The following is a 15,202-nucleotide window of genomic DNA, read 5'->3' as shown; positions in this document are numbered from 1 at the left end:
TGCCTGATACGAAAGAGTTTACTGTAAATGCTAGATGCAACTAGCCAAAAGGCTCTATTTTCCCCAAATGTGAGAATGCTTGGAACTTGTTGCATAATTCAGGGCTCGTTTCAATTGACAATCTCTGTACAATAGTAAAATACTGCGGATGCTGGAAATCTGAAATAACAGAAAATCCTGGAAACACTCAGCAGGCCAGGCAGCATCTGAAGAAGGGTCCCAGACCTGAAACGTTAACTTTGTCTCTCTCCACGGATGCTGCCTGGCCTGCTAAGTGTTTCCAGCATTTTCTGTTGTTATTTGACATAATCTCTGTACCTTGACTGGTATCAGTCATGTGACAATACAATTTTGTTTACTAAGTTTCTATATTTTCTAGAAAGTTTTAAAATGCAAATTACATTTGCTTCATAAGACAAATACTGATTTATTTGCAATATTGCACTCTCACTCAGTTAGTCTGCACTTTATTGCAAACAAGGTTTCAAATTGATGTTTTAGATCCTATTGACACGAGGACCAGCAGCCAATTCATGCCATTGATCCATCAACACAAATATGCTTATTGTAGTTTATTCATACTAACAAAAAATTGAAGAGGGGAGCACAGGGTCGTGAGGACTACCTGCGCAGGCAGGTAGTGCAAGGGTCCCCTGTGGACATCCCCCTCTCAAACAGATATACCGCTTTGGATACTGATTGGGGGGATGGCTTATCAGAGGAAGGCGGCAGCAGCAGCCAACTTCCTGGCACCAGGGGTGGCTCTGCTGCACAGGACGGGAGGAAAAAGAGCGGGAGCACTATAGTAATAGGGGATTCTATTGTAAGGGGAATAGATAGGCGTTTCTGCGGCCGCAAACGAGACTCCAGGATGGTGTTTTGCCTCCCTGGTGCAAGGGTCAAGGATGTCCCAGAGCGGCTGCAGAACATTTTGGAAGGGGAGGATGAACAGCCAGTTGCCGTGGTGCATATAGGCACTAACGATATAGGTAAAAAACAGTATGAGGTCCTAAAAGCTGAATATAGGGAGTTAGAAGGTAAATTAAAAAATAGGACCTCAAAGGTAATCTCAGGATTTCTACCAGTGCCACGTGCTAGTCAGACTAGAAATAGAAGGATATTTCAGATGAATACGTGGCTAGAGGAATGGTGCAGGGGGGAGGGATTCAAATTCCTGGGACATTGGAACCGGTTCTGGGGGAGGTGGGACCAGTTCAAACCGGACGGTTTGCACCTGGGCAGGGCCGGGACCGATGTCCTAGGGGGAGTGTTTGCTAGTGCTCTGGGGGAGGGTTTAAACTAAAATGGCAGGGGGTTGGGAACCTGAACAGGGGGACAGAGGAAAGGGAAACAGGATAAAAGCAAAAGATAGGAAGGAGAAAAAACAAAAGTGGCAGTCAGAGAAATCAAGGGTTTAAATCAAACATGTCCACAGTAAATAATAATTCTAATAGGTCTAAGAGCATTAAAAAAACAAGCCTGAAGACTTTGTGTCTTAATGCAAGGAGCATTCGGAATAAGGTGGATGAATTAGCTGCACAAATAGAGGTAAACGAATATGATTTGATTGGGATTACGGAAACATGGCTCCAGGGTGGCCAAGGCTGGGAACTCAACATCCAGGGGTATTCAATATTCAGGAAAGATAGGCAAAAAGGAAAGGGAGGTGGGGTAGCATTGCTGGTTAAAGAAGGGATTAACACAATTGTAAGGAAGGATATTAGCTCTGATGATGTGGAATCTGTATGGGTAGAACTTAGGGTTGCAAAATTCTGGGAATTTTTAAAAGAGGAAACTTTCCATGGGAATTTATGCACACTGATGGTTTTTGTCTCTGACCCTTATATTATCTTTGTTGTCAAAATAGACATACTGTTCCATACAAATAAAAACAGGCTTTCAAAACTTTATTTAGGTTATAATTTTGAACTTTATTGAACCCCCACAAAAAAGACCCATCTAAAATAAAATAAAAAGAGCGTCAGCCTGTAATTTGTCCTTATTTTGTCCCTTTGAGTCTTCTACTCATGAGCCTTCTGAGTCTTCTACTCCTCATTGCTCCTCCTGATTCTCTGACTCTGGCTCTGACGTGTTCATTTCCTCCTGTGTCACTGTCTAGTTATGTGGTGGACACTTCTGTATCTGGCTCAATAAGTTGTAGGTTCGCCCGGATAGCCACCAGTTTCTCCACTCTCGTTAGTCAGCCTGTTGCGCACCTTTGTATGCGTATTCCCAAAAAGCGACTAGTTTCGTTCAGAGGCCGCTGATGAAGGTGGGATTTGGAGTATCACCGATGCAATAGGTGACAGGGCCTCAGATGCACAAAGTCCCTTCCACCAGGTATGTGCACTGATATGCTTGCATGATTCCCATATCCCATCCCCATTCCAAAGACCTTGCTTGGTAGAGAACTTTGCCAGGTGTCCCAGAACTTTGCCCACATCCAGATTGAGATGGTGTGAGAGGGTAGAAATCACACTAAGCGCTGTTGATCTGTTCTCCAGAAAGTATTGGTCTCCCAACATGCTTTGGGTCCAGCATGTATGCTGCAGCATGAATCGGCTTGACACAAAATTCTTGACGCGTCTGTATGAATTGAACAATTGCCTTCTCTGTTTTGAGCAGCAGGGATGTGGGTAGGGCAATGCTGATTTATTCTTTTAAAATCAGTAAAAAGCCTGAGAACATCTGACAAGACAGCGTCATCTCCTTCAATCTGAGCAATTGCAGATGCTACTGGTGAGAGTAGTTTAAGGCTGCTAACCACTCTCTCCCAAAACACATCATCCAGCAGTATTTTCTTGATGGTGGTTTCCATATCCCCAGACTGGGATATTGCCATTTCTTGCAGCGACTCCTTACCCTCCAGAAGGCTGTTGTACATTATGACACCACCACCCCATCTAGTGTTGTTGGGCAGCTTCAGTGTGGTGTTCTTGTTCGTTGTCATTTGCTTGGAGTTGTAGGTTGCTGCAACTACCTGTTTTCCCCTGACATACTTAACAACTTGCTTGGCTCTCTTGTACAGTGCTTCCATGGTTCTCAAACCCGTGATGTCCTTGAGGAGCAGGTTAAGCCCATGAGCTGCGCACCCAATAGACGTAATATGAGGGTAGGCCTCCTCCACTTGAGCCCAAGCAGCCTTCATATTCGCAGCATTGTCAGTAACTACTGCAAAGACCTTTTGTGATCCAAGATCGTTGATGACCGCTTTCAGCTCATCAGCAATGTATGTGCCTGTGTGTCTGTTGTCCTTCGTGTCTGTGCTCTTGAAGAACACTGGGAGAGGAGTGGAGACGATGTAGTTTATGATGCCCTCCCCTCGTACATTTGACCACCCATCTGAGATAACTGCAACACAGTCTGCCATCGCTATCGTTTCTTTGAGCTTTCCTTGGACTCTGTTATACTCAGCCTCTAGCAAATAAGTAGACAAAGCATGTCTGGTGGGAGGACAGTATGCAGGGCGAATAACATTGAAAAAATCTCTTCCAGTACACATTGGCTGTGAGCATGAGGGGTGAGCCTGTTGCATATACAGCTCGAGCAAGGCACTCATCTGCATTCTTCTGGCTATGGTTATCCATTGTATCAAAGAACCTTCCAAGTGGGCCAGGAGTGGCTGATAAGGAGCCTGATGCTGAATGAGAACCATCATCTTCTTGAATGGAAGCAGAGGAACTCTGGCTGACTGCTGGTGAGCTTTGAGTGAAGTTGTTGCATTTGGATAAATGCTGCTGCATCTTTGTGGCATTCTTTACATATGGCTTTCTACAGTGTTTGCACATGTACACAGTCTTTCCATCTTTAATGCCTGGGGTAAAATCCTTCCACACATCCGACGGTAAACGTGGCATTGTTCTATGCAGAGAAATAAAGGGCATTCATCTCTGTGTCGAACTGCGGTCGATCAGCACGATTGCAACAGGGTGAGTACATTTTTGCTGATGCTCCATGTGATGGAAGCATGACCTGTACACACACGACGCTACATCACCAATAGTGTATTATTTTGTATATTTTAAATTGAAGGACAACAGAGTTCAACAAGTAACTGGTTTATTTGGTATAAAGTCTGATTTACTTACTGCATCATCACAACATCAGCAGAAAACAAAATGACTTCCCTCAGGACCCCTAACCTGGATCTTAAAAAAAACTATAGCAGTCTTACAGATGCCTGCAGGCCAATCACAATTCGATATGCAAATATTACAAATAGAGGGAGCTAATCGCTCATCCAACCAATCAGGACACATTTGTTCACAGTCACACACAAAACTTGTAATTATTAAAACAAGCCAAGTAAGACGATAAACATATATTGATTAAGAAATTCCTTAATAATTAAAATTACTAACAGAGATGGAATCTTAAGAGAGGACCTGTGGAAAAAAAATACAAAAAAAACAATATTATGCTAGCATGTGCTTTTTTGGGCAAAATTCCCCAAATTCCCAAGCTAAACTTCCCGTGGAAAATTTCCGGAAATTTCCTGGAAACTTTCCACCCCTTTGCAACCCTAGTAGAACTGAGAAATACCAAGGGGCAGAAAACGTTAGTGGGAGTGGTATATAGACCTCCAAACAGTAATGCGGAGGTTGGGGATGGCATTAAAAGGGAAATTAGAGAAGCGTGCAATAAGAGCACAGCAGTCATCATGGGTGACTTTAATCTACATATAGATTGGGCTAACCAAATTAGTAACAATACTGTGGAGGAGGAATTCCTGGAGTGTTTACGGGATGGTTTCCTGGACCAATATGTCGAGGAACCAACCAGAGATCAGGCCATCTTAGACTGGGTATTATGTAACGAGAAAGGATTAATTAGCAATCTTGTTGTACAAGGCCCCTTGGGTCAGAGCAATCATAATATGATCGAATTCTTCATTAAGTTGGAGAATTAAGTAGTTGACTCAGAGACTAGGGTCCTGAATTTAAATAAAGGAAACTATGATGGTCTGAGGTGCGAGTTGGGTAGGATTGATTGGGGAATGTCACTCAAAGGGTCGATGGTGGATAGGCAATGGCAAGCATTCAAAGACTGCATGGATGAACTACAGAAATTGTTCATCCCAGTTTGGCATAAAAATAAAACAAAAAAGGTGACTCAACCGTGGCTAACAAGGGAAATTAGGGATAGCATAAGATCCAAGGATAGGACATATAAATTGGCCAGAAAAAGCAGTAAACCTGAGGATTGGGAGCAGTTTAGTATTCAACAAAGGAGGATAAAGGGATTAATTAAGGGGAAAATAGAATATGAGTGTAAGCTTGCAGGGAACAGAAAAACAGAAAAAGATTGGTGAAGTCAAACGTAGGTCCCTTGCAGTCAGAATCAGGGGAATTTATAATGGGTAACAAAGAAATGGCAGACCAATTAAATACATATTTTGGTTCTGTTTTCACAAAGGAGGACACAAATAACCACCCAGAGATGTCAGGGAACATAGGGTCTGATGAAGGGGAGGAACTGAAAGAAATCAGTATTTGTAAGGAAATGGTGTTAAGGAAATTGATGGGACTGAAGGCCGATAAATCCCCAGGACCTGATAATCTACATCCTAGGGTACTTAAGGAAGTGGCCCTAGAAATAGTAGATGCATTGCTGATCATCTTCCAACATTCGATGGAATCTGGAATAGTACCCATGGATTGGAGGGTAGCTAATGTTACCCCACTATTCAAAACAGGTGGTAGGTAGTGGGGAAAATGCTAGAGTCCATTATAAAGGATGTAATAGCTGAGCACTTGGAAAACAGCGACAGGATCGGACAAAGTCAACATGGATTTACAAAAGGTAAATCGTGCTTGACTAATCTACTGGAATTTTTTGAGGATGTAACTGGTAAAATAGATAAGGGAGAACCAGTGGATGTGGTATATTTGGACTTTCAGAAGGCTTTCGATAAGGTCCCGCATAAGAGGTTAGCGTGTAAAGTTAAGGCAGATGGGATTGGGGGCAAGGTATTGACTTGGAGAGAAAACTGGTTGGCAGGCAGAAAGCAAAGAGTTGGAATAAACGGGTCTTTTTCCGAGTGGCAGGCAGTGACTAGTGGGGTACCGCAGGGATCGGTCCTTGGACCCCAGCTATTCACAACATATATTAATGATCTAGACGAGGGAACTAGATGTAATATCTCCAAATTTGCAGACGACACAAAGCTGGGTGGGCGTGTGTGCTGTGAGGAGGATGCCGAGAAACTCCAGAATGATTTGGACAGGTTGGGTGATTGGGCAGAAGCATGGCAGATGCAATATAACGTGGATAAATGTGAGGTTATCCACTTTGGTGGCAAAAAACAGGAAGGCAGATTATCTGAATGGCAATAGATTGGGCGAAGGGGAAGTGCAACGAGACCTGGGTGTCCTTGTGCACCAGTCGCTGAAGGTAAGCATGCAGGTGCAGCAGGCGGTTAAGAAGGCAAATGGTATGTTGGCCTTCATAGCAAGAGGCTTCGAGTACAGGAACAAGGATGTCTTGCTGCAGTTGTACAGGGCCTTGGTGAGACCACATCTTGAGTATTGTGTGCAGTTTTGGTCGCCTTATCTGAGGAAGGATGTTCTTGCCATGGAAGGAGTTCAGCGAAGATTCACCAGGCTGATACCTGGGATGGCAGGTATGATGTATGAGGAGAGATTGGGTCAATTGGGCTTGTACTCGCTGGAGTTTAGAAGAATGAGAGGGGATCTCATTGAAACTTATAAAATTCTGACAGGACTGGACAGACTAGATGCAGGAAGGATGTTCCTGATGGTCAGGGAGTCCAAAACCAGGGGTCACAGTCTAAGGATAAGGGGTAAGCCATTTAGGACAGAAAATGAGGAGGAATTTCTTCACCCAGAGAGTGATGAACCTGTGGAATTCTCTACCACAGAAGGCAGTAGAGGCCAATTCATTAAATATATTTAAGGAGTTGGATATATTTCTTAAGGCTAAAGGGATCAAGGGGTATGGGGAGAAAGCAGGGACCAGGTACTGAATTTGGATGACCAGCCATGATCACATTGAATGGCAGAGCAGGCTCGAGGGGCCGAACGGCCTACTCCTGCTCCTATCTTCTATGTTTCTATTAACATTTTAGCACATGTCCACCTGACCAGTCACACTTAAGTGGCTATAAGCAGAACTGAGATTAGTACATATTGCAATCAAAGATGGAAATCTCAAAAAGAGACAATCTTAGACTGGAGAGGGAAAAAATTAGCATAAATAGCTTGTGTAATACAAAATATAAAAACAATCAAGATAGAAAGGGGGAGATAATTGATAAATTATTCAAACTTGGGTAGGAAAAAACCCTTGGCCGGGACGGATTGCATCCGTGCATATTAAAATAAGTTAGCAGAGGCATTATTACATATATATGAAAATTCATTAGAAAAGGGAATAGTGCCAGAGGACTGGTGGACAACTATTATGATTCCTGTATATAAAAAGGGAGATAGAACGAGCCCAGGGAACTACAGACCAATTAGCTTAATGCAAGAAAGATAATGGAATCCTTACTCAAGATGTAATAGAAAAACATCTAGGGACTGAAAATATAATAAAGAGTAGTCAGCATGGATTCCAAAAGGGTAGGTCATGCTTGACCAATTTCATTGAATTATTTGAAGAAGTAACAGAAAAGGTAGACAAGGGTAATGCAGTTGACGCAACATACTGTATTTGGATTTCCAAAAAGTCTTCGATAAGGTACCGCATAGTAGACTCATGACTAAGGTCAGAACATGGAGTCTGGGGAGAAGTAGCAGAGTGGATAGCAAACTGGCTACTAAACAGAAAATAGGGGTTAAAGGTAATTAATTGGATTGGCAAATGGTGGGAAGCGGTGTTCCACAAGGACCACTGTTGTTCACCATTGACATAAACTATTTGGACTCAGGAAACAGAAGTACAATTTCAAAATTTGCCAATGACACCAAATTTGGGAGTGGAGGGTAGTGTAGTTAATAGAGGAGGAGTCATAGTCATAACGGCACAGAAGGTGGTCATTCGGCCCATCGAGTCCGTGACGGCTCTCTGCAGAGCAAATCAAGTCAGTCCCATTCCCCGCTCTATCCCCGTAGCCCTGCAAGTTTATTTCCCTCAAGTGCCTATCCAGTCTCCCCTTGAAAATATGGAGTGTCTCTGCTTCCACCACTTCCAACAGCAGAGTTTTCCAGGTCCTCACCACTCGCTGCGTAAAAAGGTTTTTCCTCACAGTCCCCCTGTATCTCTTGCTCAAAACCATAAATCTGTGTCCCCTAGTCCTTGTACCATCAACCAGTGGGAACAGCCTTTCCCCATCTAGCCTATCTAAACCAGTCAATCTTGTACACCTCAAATCACCCCTCAACCTCCTTTGCTCTAATGAAAACAAATTCAGCTTCTCCAACCTGTCCTTGTAGCTAAGATTCCCCCATCCCCAGAACCATTTTGGTAAATCTCCTCTGCACCCTCTCAAGTGCCTTCATATCCTTCCTAAAGTGTGGTGACCAGAACTGGACGTAATACTCCAGTTGTGGCCTAACCAATGCTTTATAAAGGTTCAGCATAACTTCTCTACTTTTGTACTCAATACCTCTATTTATGAAGCACAAGATCCCATATGCTTTGCTAACCACTCTCTCAATATGTCCCGCCACCTTCAGGGCCCTATGCACATTAACTCCCGGATCCCTCTGTCCCTGCACACTCTTTAAAACTGCGCCATTAAGTGTATATTGCCTCTCCCTGTTCCTTCTGCCAAAATGAATCACCACACACTTCTCTGTATTAAATTCCATCTGCCACTTGTCTGCTCATTCTGCGAGCCTTTCTATGTCCTGTTGCAGTCGATTGGTATCATCCTCATTGTCTGCCACACCCCCAAGTTTGGTGGCATCGGCAAATTTAGAAATTCTACTTTGTATTCCAATATCCAGGTCATTTATATATCAAAAAACAGTGGCCCTAGCACTAACCCTTGGGGAACATCACTGTCTACCATCCTCCAGTCTGAAAAACAGCCATTTACCACAACTTGCTTTTTCTGTCCTTAAGCCAATTCCTTATCCAAGCTGCCACTGACCCACCTATTCCATGAGCCTCAATTTTGTTAACCAGCCTTCTATGTGGTACTTTGTCAAACACCTTCCTAAAATCCATGTAGACAACATCCATTACATTCCCTTCATCGATCCTCCCTGTTGCTTCATTAAAAAATTCAGGACTGTGACAAAATACAGGATGACATTAACAACTTTGCAGAATGGGCGTGTAAAAAAGCAAACAAGGCACTGGAGTTCATTTCTAGAAGGATAGAATTGGAAAGCAAATAAGTTATGTTAAACTTTTACAGAACCTTGGTTAGATCACATTTGCTGTATTGCACACAGTTCTGGTCTCCATATTATAAAAAAAAAGGATCTAGAGCCACTGGAGAAGGTGCAAAAAAGACTTATTGGAATGATACCAGAACACTGAGGTTACAAGTATCTGGAAAGATTGAACAGGCTAGGGCTCTTTTCTCCAGAAAAGAGAAGACTGAGGGGTGGCCTAATAGAGGTCTTCAAGATTACAAAAGGGTTTGATAGGATAGATGTAGAGAAGATGATTCTACTTGTGGGCAAATCCAGAACTAGGGGCCATAAATATAAGATGGCCACTAATAAATCCAATAAATTTAGTAAAAACTACTTTACCCTGGGAGTGGTTAGAATGTGGGACTTGCTACCATAAGAAATAGTTGATGCAACTAGCATAGATGCCTTTAAGGGGAAGCTAGAGAAGTGCTCGAGGGAGAAAGGATCCACAGATAGGGTGAGATGAAGAGGGGTGGGAGGAGGCTCGTGTGGAGCATAAACACTGCCATAGACCAGTGGGGCCGAAAGGCCTGTTTCTGTGCGGTAAGTGCCAAGTAATCTGTTTTCAGGGATTTTGGTCGAGAAAAGACTGTTGGATAAGACACGGAGATCTCCCTGCTCTTGCTCAAATAGTGCCATGGGATCCCGTACGATCCTAGGTGAACATCTCATCCAAAAGGACAGCTGCTCTAACCATGCAGTTATGCTTGACCAACGTCAGTGAATTCAGTGCCGCACTGAAGTATCAACATTGATTTTTTTTAGTAAGCTTTGTAATCAATGTTGAGACCAGGGGCTGCAAAGGGCCCAGGAGAAAGATCGAACACTATCCCTGAAACTTCCGTTGAACATGGCCAGGACAGTGTACAAGGGCAGAGCGGTCAGAGCAGATGGGGATTGAGTGTTAAAACGCAGAGGGGGAACCTCAGTAAACCGGCAACAGTCCGTGAAGGGAGAGCCTCAGTAAACCGGCACTAGTCCGTGAAGGGAGAGCCTCAGTAAACCGGCACTGGGCTTACCTGGGCTGCGAGGACCAGGAACGCTCTGCTGCAGACTGGCAATTGCGCGGTCCAGAAGACAACGAGCCCCGCAGTCAACGGCCGGCCAGCCGGACACACCCCAGCGACCCTCCCTCAGTCAGTCAGAAGTCCGCTGAGCGGCCGCAGCAGCTCGCACTCTAACGACCAGCGCTCGCAATCCCTCTCTCTCACTAACGCTCCTGTCGCGCGCCCTAGTTTTCAAATTCCACCAATCGCCAGCCAGCAGCGCCGCGGGGCATCACGGGTGTTGACGGTACACCTGCTCCAAGGTCCCGGCATAATCGGGTTAAGTGACCAAATTTTAATTTGATTCTTGAATTTTTTATTTAAAAGGTTACTAGACTTTTAGTTACAGTTTTCTTGTTTAACTTGTTTTTGTTTTGGTTTTACAAAAAGAGATCCAAGGTCCCGGCCAACCGGGCGCTGGTTGGCGGACTGGTGACGGCGCGTCGAAAAATTAAACCCGACGGAAGCGCCCAAGGGTATCCCGTTGACATTCGTGAGGAGAAAGTGTTGTTATTGTTAGGACATCGAAACTAAGCGGAAGGAAGACGCACAGGAGTCTGGGAATTGTAGTTTCCTGGGCCTGGGCTCTGCGGGCCGAGGCAGCGCTGCTCGAGTTGACGCTCTTTGACTCAAAGCAGGGCCCCTGAGCGGATGACGACTGTGAGCCCAAATTCTTGGGCCCCTGTGGAGCGGTGGGAGAGTTGAGCGTTCATCCACTGAGGCGGAAAGGTCAAGCCGCTGACTCGAGCAATCACTTCCCGTCACGTTTTTGAAAGCATGGCGCTTTTCGTAGATTTAAACGTCGTCAACACCGCCGAGAGAAAGCGATTGCAAAGTATCATAGAAACCGCGGCGCATCGTGAGTATTGTTTGTGCTTCTGAGTCAAACGGGTTAACTGCTTGGATGTCCGAGGAATGCGGAACTTCTAGCGTCTTTTAATTGTTTTTTGTGTACTTTTATGTATTATGATGACAAACTGCTTTCCGTCCTTTAGAGTAGGAGACCCACATGCTGCATAGAGCTTACAATTGAAACCCTTTCCCAAACTAGAAAACCTTCACACGCTAAAAATTGAAGCTGTCCACAGTTATACAGCAATCAGAAATCAGGTGTTGCAAATAAACACGACCGCAACAATCGCCCCCACCCCCCATGCTCTTCTGACTTTTGTTCTTTTCCCTTCACTTCACAGTTAGTGGCAAAAGCCTTCATCACACCCCTCCACTTTGGAACTCTCTTTCTAAACTGCTCCACCTCTCGACCTTCAAAGGCCTCCTTCAAACCATCTTCTGCAACTGAGTCTTTGATCACCGGTCATAACTTTTCTCTCATTTCCTATTTGGCGTCCACTGATCTGGAATCAACTTGGATCATTTGTTAAGTAAAAAGTGCAATGAGCTGTGGTTAACTCTGTACCATTTACTGTCCATGCCTGCTTATCACACTTGTCTGGGGAGAGAGTCTTGTGTTGCTCCCTATTTATGTTGCATGTTTACTGGTAATAGTACAGCTCAAATTGGCAATAAGTGCACAATTTTGTCTTTGGAGGGAGGACGTTGGACTTTGCCTCCTTTATAGATATACTAGCTGGGGGAGCCCGGCGGTGCCGAGGCTTTCTCGAGGGCATGTTGTTGTTGGAAGAGAGAGAGGGAGCGACTGGGGGGAAGAGAGAGAGTGAATGAGAGAGAGGGAAGGAGAGAGAGGGGGAAGGAGAGAGAGAGAGGGGGGGGAAGGAGAGAGAGAGAGAGGGAAGGAGAGAGAGAGGGGGAAGGAGAGACAGAGAGGGAAGGAGAGAGAGACAGAGAGGGAAGGAGAGAGAGATTGGGAGTGTGAGAGAGATTGGGAGTGAGAGAGAGATTGGGAGTGTGGGCCCTAAAAAGAGAATATAAACTGGCAGACTACCTCACGACCATCAGAGACACAAAACAGAGACAGACCCTCACCAGGTACAGACTAAGCGACCACCAACTGGAAATTGAAAAAGGCAGATACAAGAAATCCTGGCAGCCTAGAGAGAATAGAATATGCGATCAATGTCTGGCTGGCGAGGTTGAAACAGAAATGCATTTCCTCCTAAAATGCGAAAAATTCAACACATCAAGAAACATATTATTCAACAAGCTAAGCCAAACAACCCCAGATTTCAAGGAATTGGATGATCTGTCAAAATTGAGATTAGTCCTAGGAGAAGGAGACAGACCATACCTTGGGGCTAAATATGTAACAACATGTCACAACCTGAGGACTGTTTAAAAGTAAGACTGTTTAAAATTAATATTGAACGTACCAAATGAAGTAGAAAGACTGTTTAAAATTAATATTGTTTAAAAGTAATATTGTATGTACCCAACAAATGTCAAATCGATTGACACCTACAGAATGTTGGAAAACTGTACCTTTTTGCTATGTAAGCTTTGGCAATATGGTTCTCTGTAAACTTTCATGCCAATAAAGCATTTGAACTGAACTGAACTGAACTGAGAGAGAGAGATTGGGAGTGAGAGAGAGAGAGATTGGGAGTGTGAGAGAGAGAGATTGGGAGTGTGAGAGAGAGAGATTGGGAGTGTGAGAGAGACTGGGAGTGTGAGAGAGAGAGAGATTGGGAGTGAGAGAGAGCGAGAGAGATTGGGAGTGTGTGAGAGAGAGAGATTGGGAGTGTGAGAGAGAGAGAGAGATTGGGAGTGTGTGAGAGAGAGAGAGATTGGGAGTGTGAGAGAGAGAGAGATTGGGAGTGTGAGAGAGAGAGATTGGGAGTGTGAGAGAGAGATTGGGAGTGAGAGAGAGAGAGAGATTGGGAGTGTGAGAGAGAGAGAGATTGGGAGTGTGAGAGAGATTGGGAGTGTGAGAGAGAGAGAGATTGGGAGTGTGAGAGAGAGAGAGAGATTGGGAGTGTGAGAGAGAGAGAGATTGGGAGTGAGAGAGAGAGATTGGGAGTGTGAGAGAGAGAGATTGGGAGTGTGAGAGAGAGAGATTGGAGTGAGAGAGAGAGAGAGATTGGGAGTGTGTGAGAGAGAGAGATTGGGAGTGTGTGTGAGAGAGATTGGGAGTGAGAGAGAGAGAGAGAGATTGGGAGTGTGAGAGAGAGAGATTGGGAGTGTGAGAGATTGGGAGTGAGAGAGAGAGATTGGGAGTGTCAGAGAGAGAGATTGGGAGTGAGAGAGAGAGAGAGATTGGGAGTGTGTGAGAGAGAGATTGGGAGTGTGAGAGAGAGATTGGGAGTGTGAGAGAGACTGGGAGTGTGAGAGAGAGAGACTGGGAGTGTGAGAGAGAGAGAGATTGGGAGTGAGAGAGAGAGCGATTGGGAGTGTGAGAGAGAGACTGGGACTGGGAGTGTGAGAGAGAGAGAGACTGGGGAGAGAGAGAGAGAATGGGGAGATAGAGAGAGAGCGACTGAGGGGGAGAGAGAGAGCGACTGAGGGGTGAGAGAGAGAGAGATGTGGAGAGAGAGAGAGGGAGAGACTGGGGAGATAGAGAGAGAGACTGACGGGGGGAGAGAGGGAGAGACAGAGCGACTGAGGGAGAGAGAGATGGAGACTGGGGGAGAGAGAGAGAGATGGGGGAGAGAGAGACGGGGGAGAGAGAGGAGAGAGACTTTTTCGAGGGCATGTTGTTGGAAGAGAGAGAGCGAGTGGGGGGGAAGAGAGAGAGAGAGAGAGCGAGTGGGGGGGGCGGTGCAGAGGCTTTTTTGAGGGCATGTTGTTGGAAGAGAGAGAGGGAGCGACTGGGGGGAGACGAGAGAGAACGACTGGGGGGGGGAAGCGAGAGAACGACTGGGGGGGGAAGCGAGAGAGCGACTGGGGGGAAGAGAGAGCGACTGGGGGGAGAGAGAGAGCGACTGGGGGGGAAGAGAGAGAGCGACTGGGGGGGAAGAGAGAGAGCAACTGGGGGGAAGAGAGAGAGCGACTGGGGGGGGAAGTGAGAGAGCGACGGGGGGGGAAGTGAGAGAGCGACGGGGGGAAGAGAGAGCGCGACGGGGGGGAAGAGAGCGCGACGGGGGGGAAGAGAGAGAGCGCGACGGGGGGAAGAGAGAGCGCGACGGGGGGAAGAGAGAGAGCGCGACGGGGGAAGCGAGAGAGCGCGACGGGGGGAAGAGAGAGAGCGCGACGGGGGGAAGAGAGAGAGCGCGACGGGGGGAAGAGAGAGAGCGCGACGGGGGAAGAGAGAGAGCGCGACGGGGGGAAGAGAGAGCGCGACGGGGGGGAAGAGAGAGAGCGCGACGGGGGGAAGAGAGAGAGCGCGACGGGGGGAAGAGAGAGAGCGCGACGGGGGGAAGAGAGAGAGCGCGACGGGGGGAAGAGAGAGAGCGCGACGGGGGGAAGAGAGAGAGCGCGACGGGGGGAAGAGAGAGAGCGCGACGGGGGGAAGAGAGAGAGCGCGACGGGGGAAAGAGAGAGAGCGCGACGGGGGGGAAGAGAGAGAGCGCGACGGGGGGAAGAGAGAGAGCGCGACGGGGGGAAGAGAGAGAGCGCGACGGGGGGAAGAGAGAGAGCGCGACGGGGGGAAGAGAGAGAGCGCGACGGGGGGAAGAGAGAGAGCGCGACGGGGGGAAGAGAGAGAGCGCGACGGGGGGAAGAGAGAGAGCGCGACGGGGGGAAGAGAGAGAGCGCGACGGGGGGAAGAGAGAGAGCGCGACGGGGGGGAGAGAGAGAGCGCGACGGGGGGGAAGAGAGAGAGCGCGACGGGGGGAAGAGAGAGCGCGACGGGGGGGAAGAGAGAGAGCGCGACGGGGGGGGAAGAGAGAGAGCGCGACGGGGGGAAGAGAGAGAGCGCGACGGGGGGAAGAGAGAGCGCGACGGGGGGAAGAGAGAGCGCGACGGGGGGGA

General features: G+C 46.7%; 1 protein-coding gene across 4 annotated transcripts in view; it reads right to left on the bottom strand.

Annotated features, from left to right (window-relative positions):
• Positions 1-10,591, bottom strand: part of kif20bb (kinesin family member 20Bb) — a 141,077-nt gene extending 130,486 nt beyond the window's left edge. For all 4 annotated transcript variants that reach the window (XM_085994828.1, XM_085994831.1, XM_085994832.1 and 1 more), the window contains exon 1: positions 10,352-10,591. The gene's annotated coding sequence lies outside the window, so the exon portion shown is untranslated. The remainder of the gene's footprint in view (positions 1-10,351) is intronic.
• Positions 10,592-15,202: the final 4,611 nt, after the last annotated feature.

The sequence above is a fragment of the Somniosus microcephalus genome, chromosome 8, assembly GCF_052327205.1.
Source record: "Somniosus microcephalus isolate GS21.2 chromosome 8, FLI_Smic_1.0, whole genome shotgun sequence".
NCBI classification, from domain to species: Eukaryota; Metazoa; Chordata; class Chondrichthyes; order Squaliformes; family Somniosidae; genus Somniosus; species Somniosus microcephalus.
Note: the sequence above shows the minus strand (reverse complement) of the source record. Positions and strands in the feature narration are given on the sequence as shown.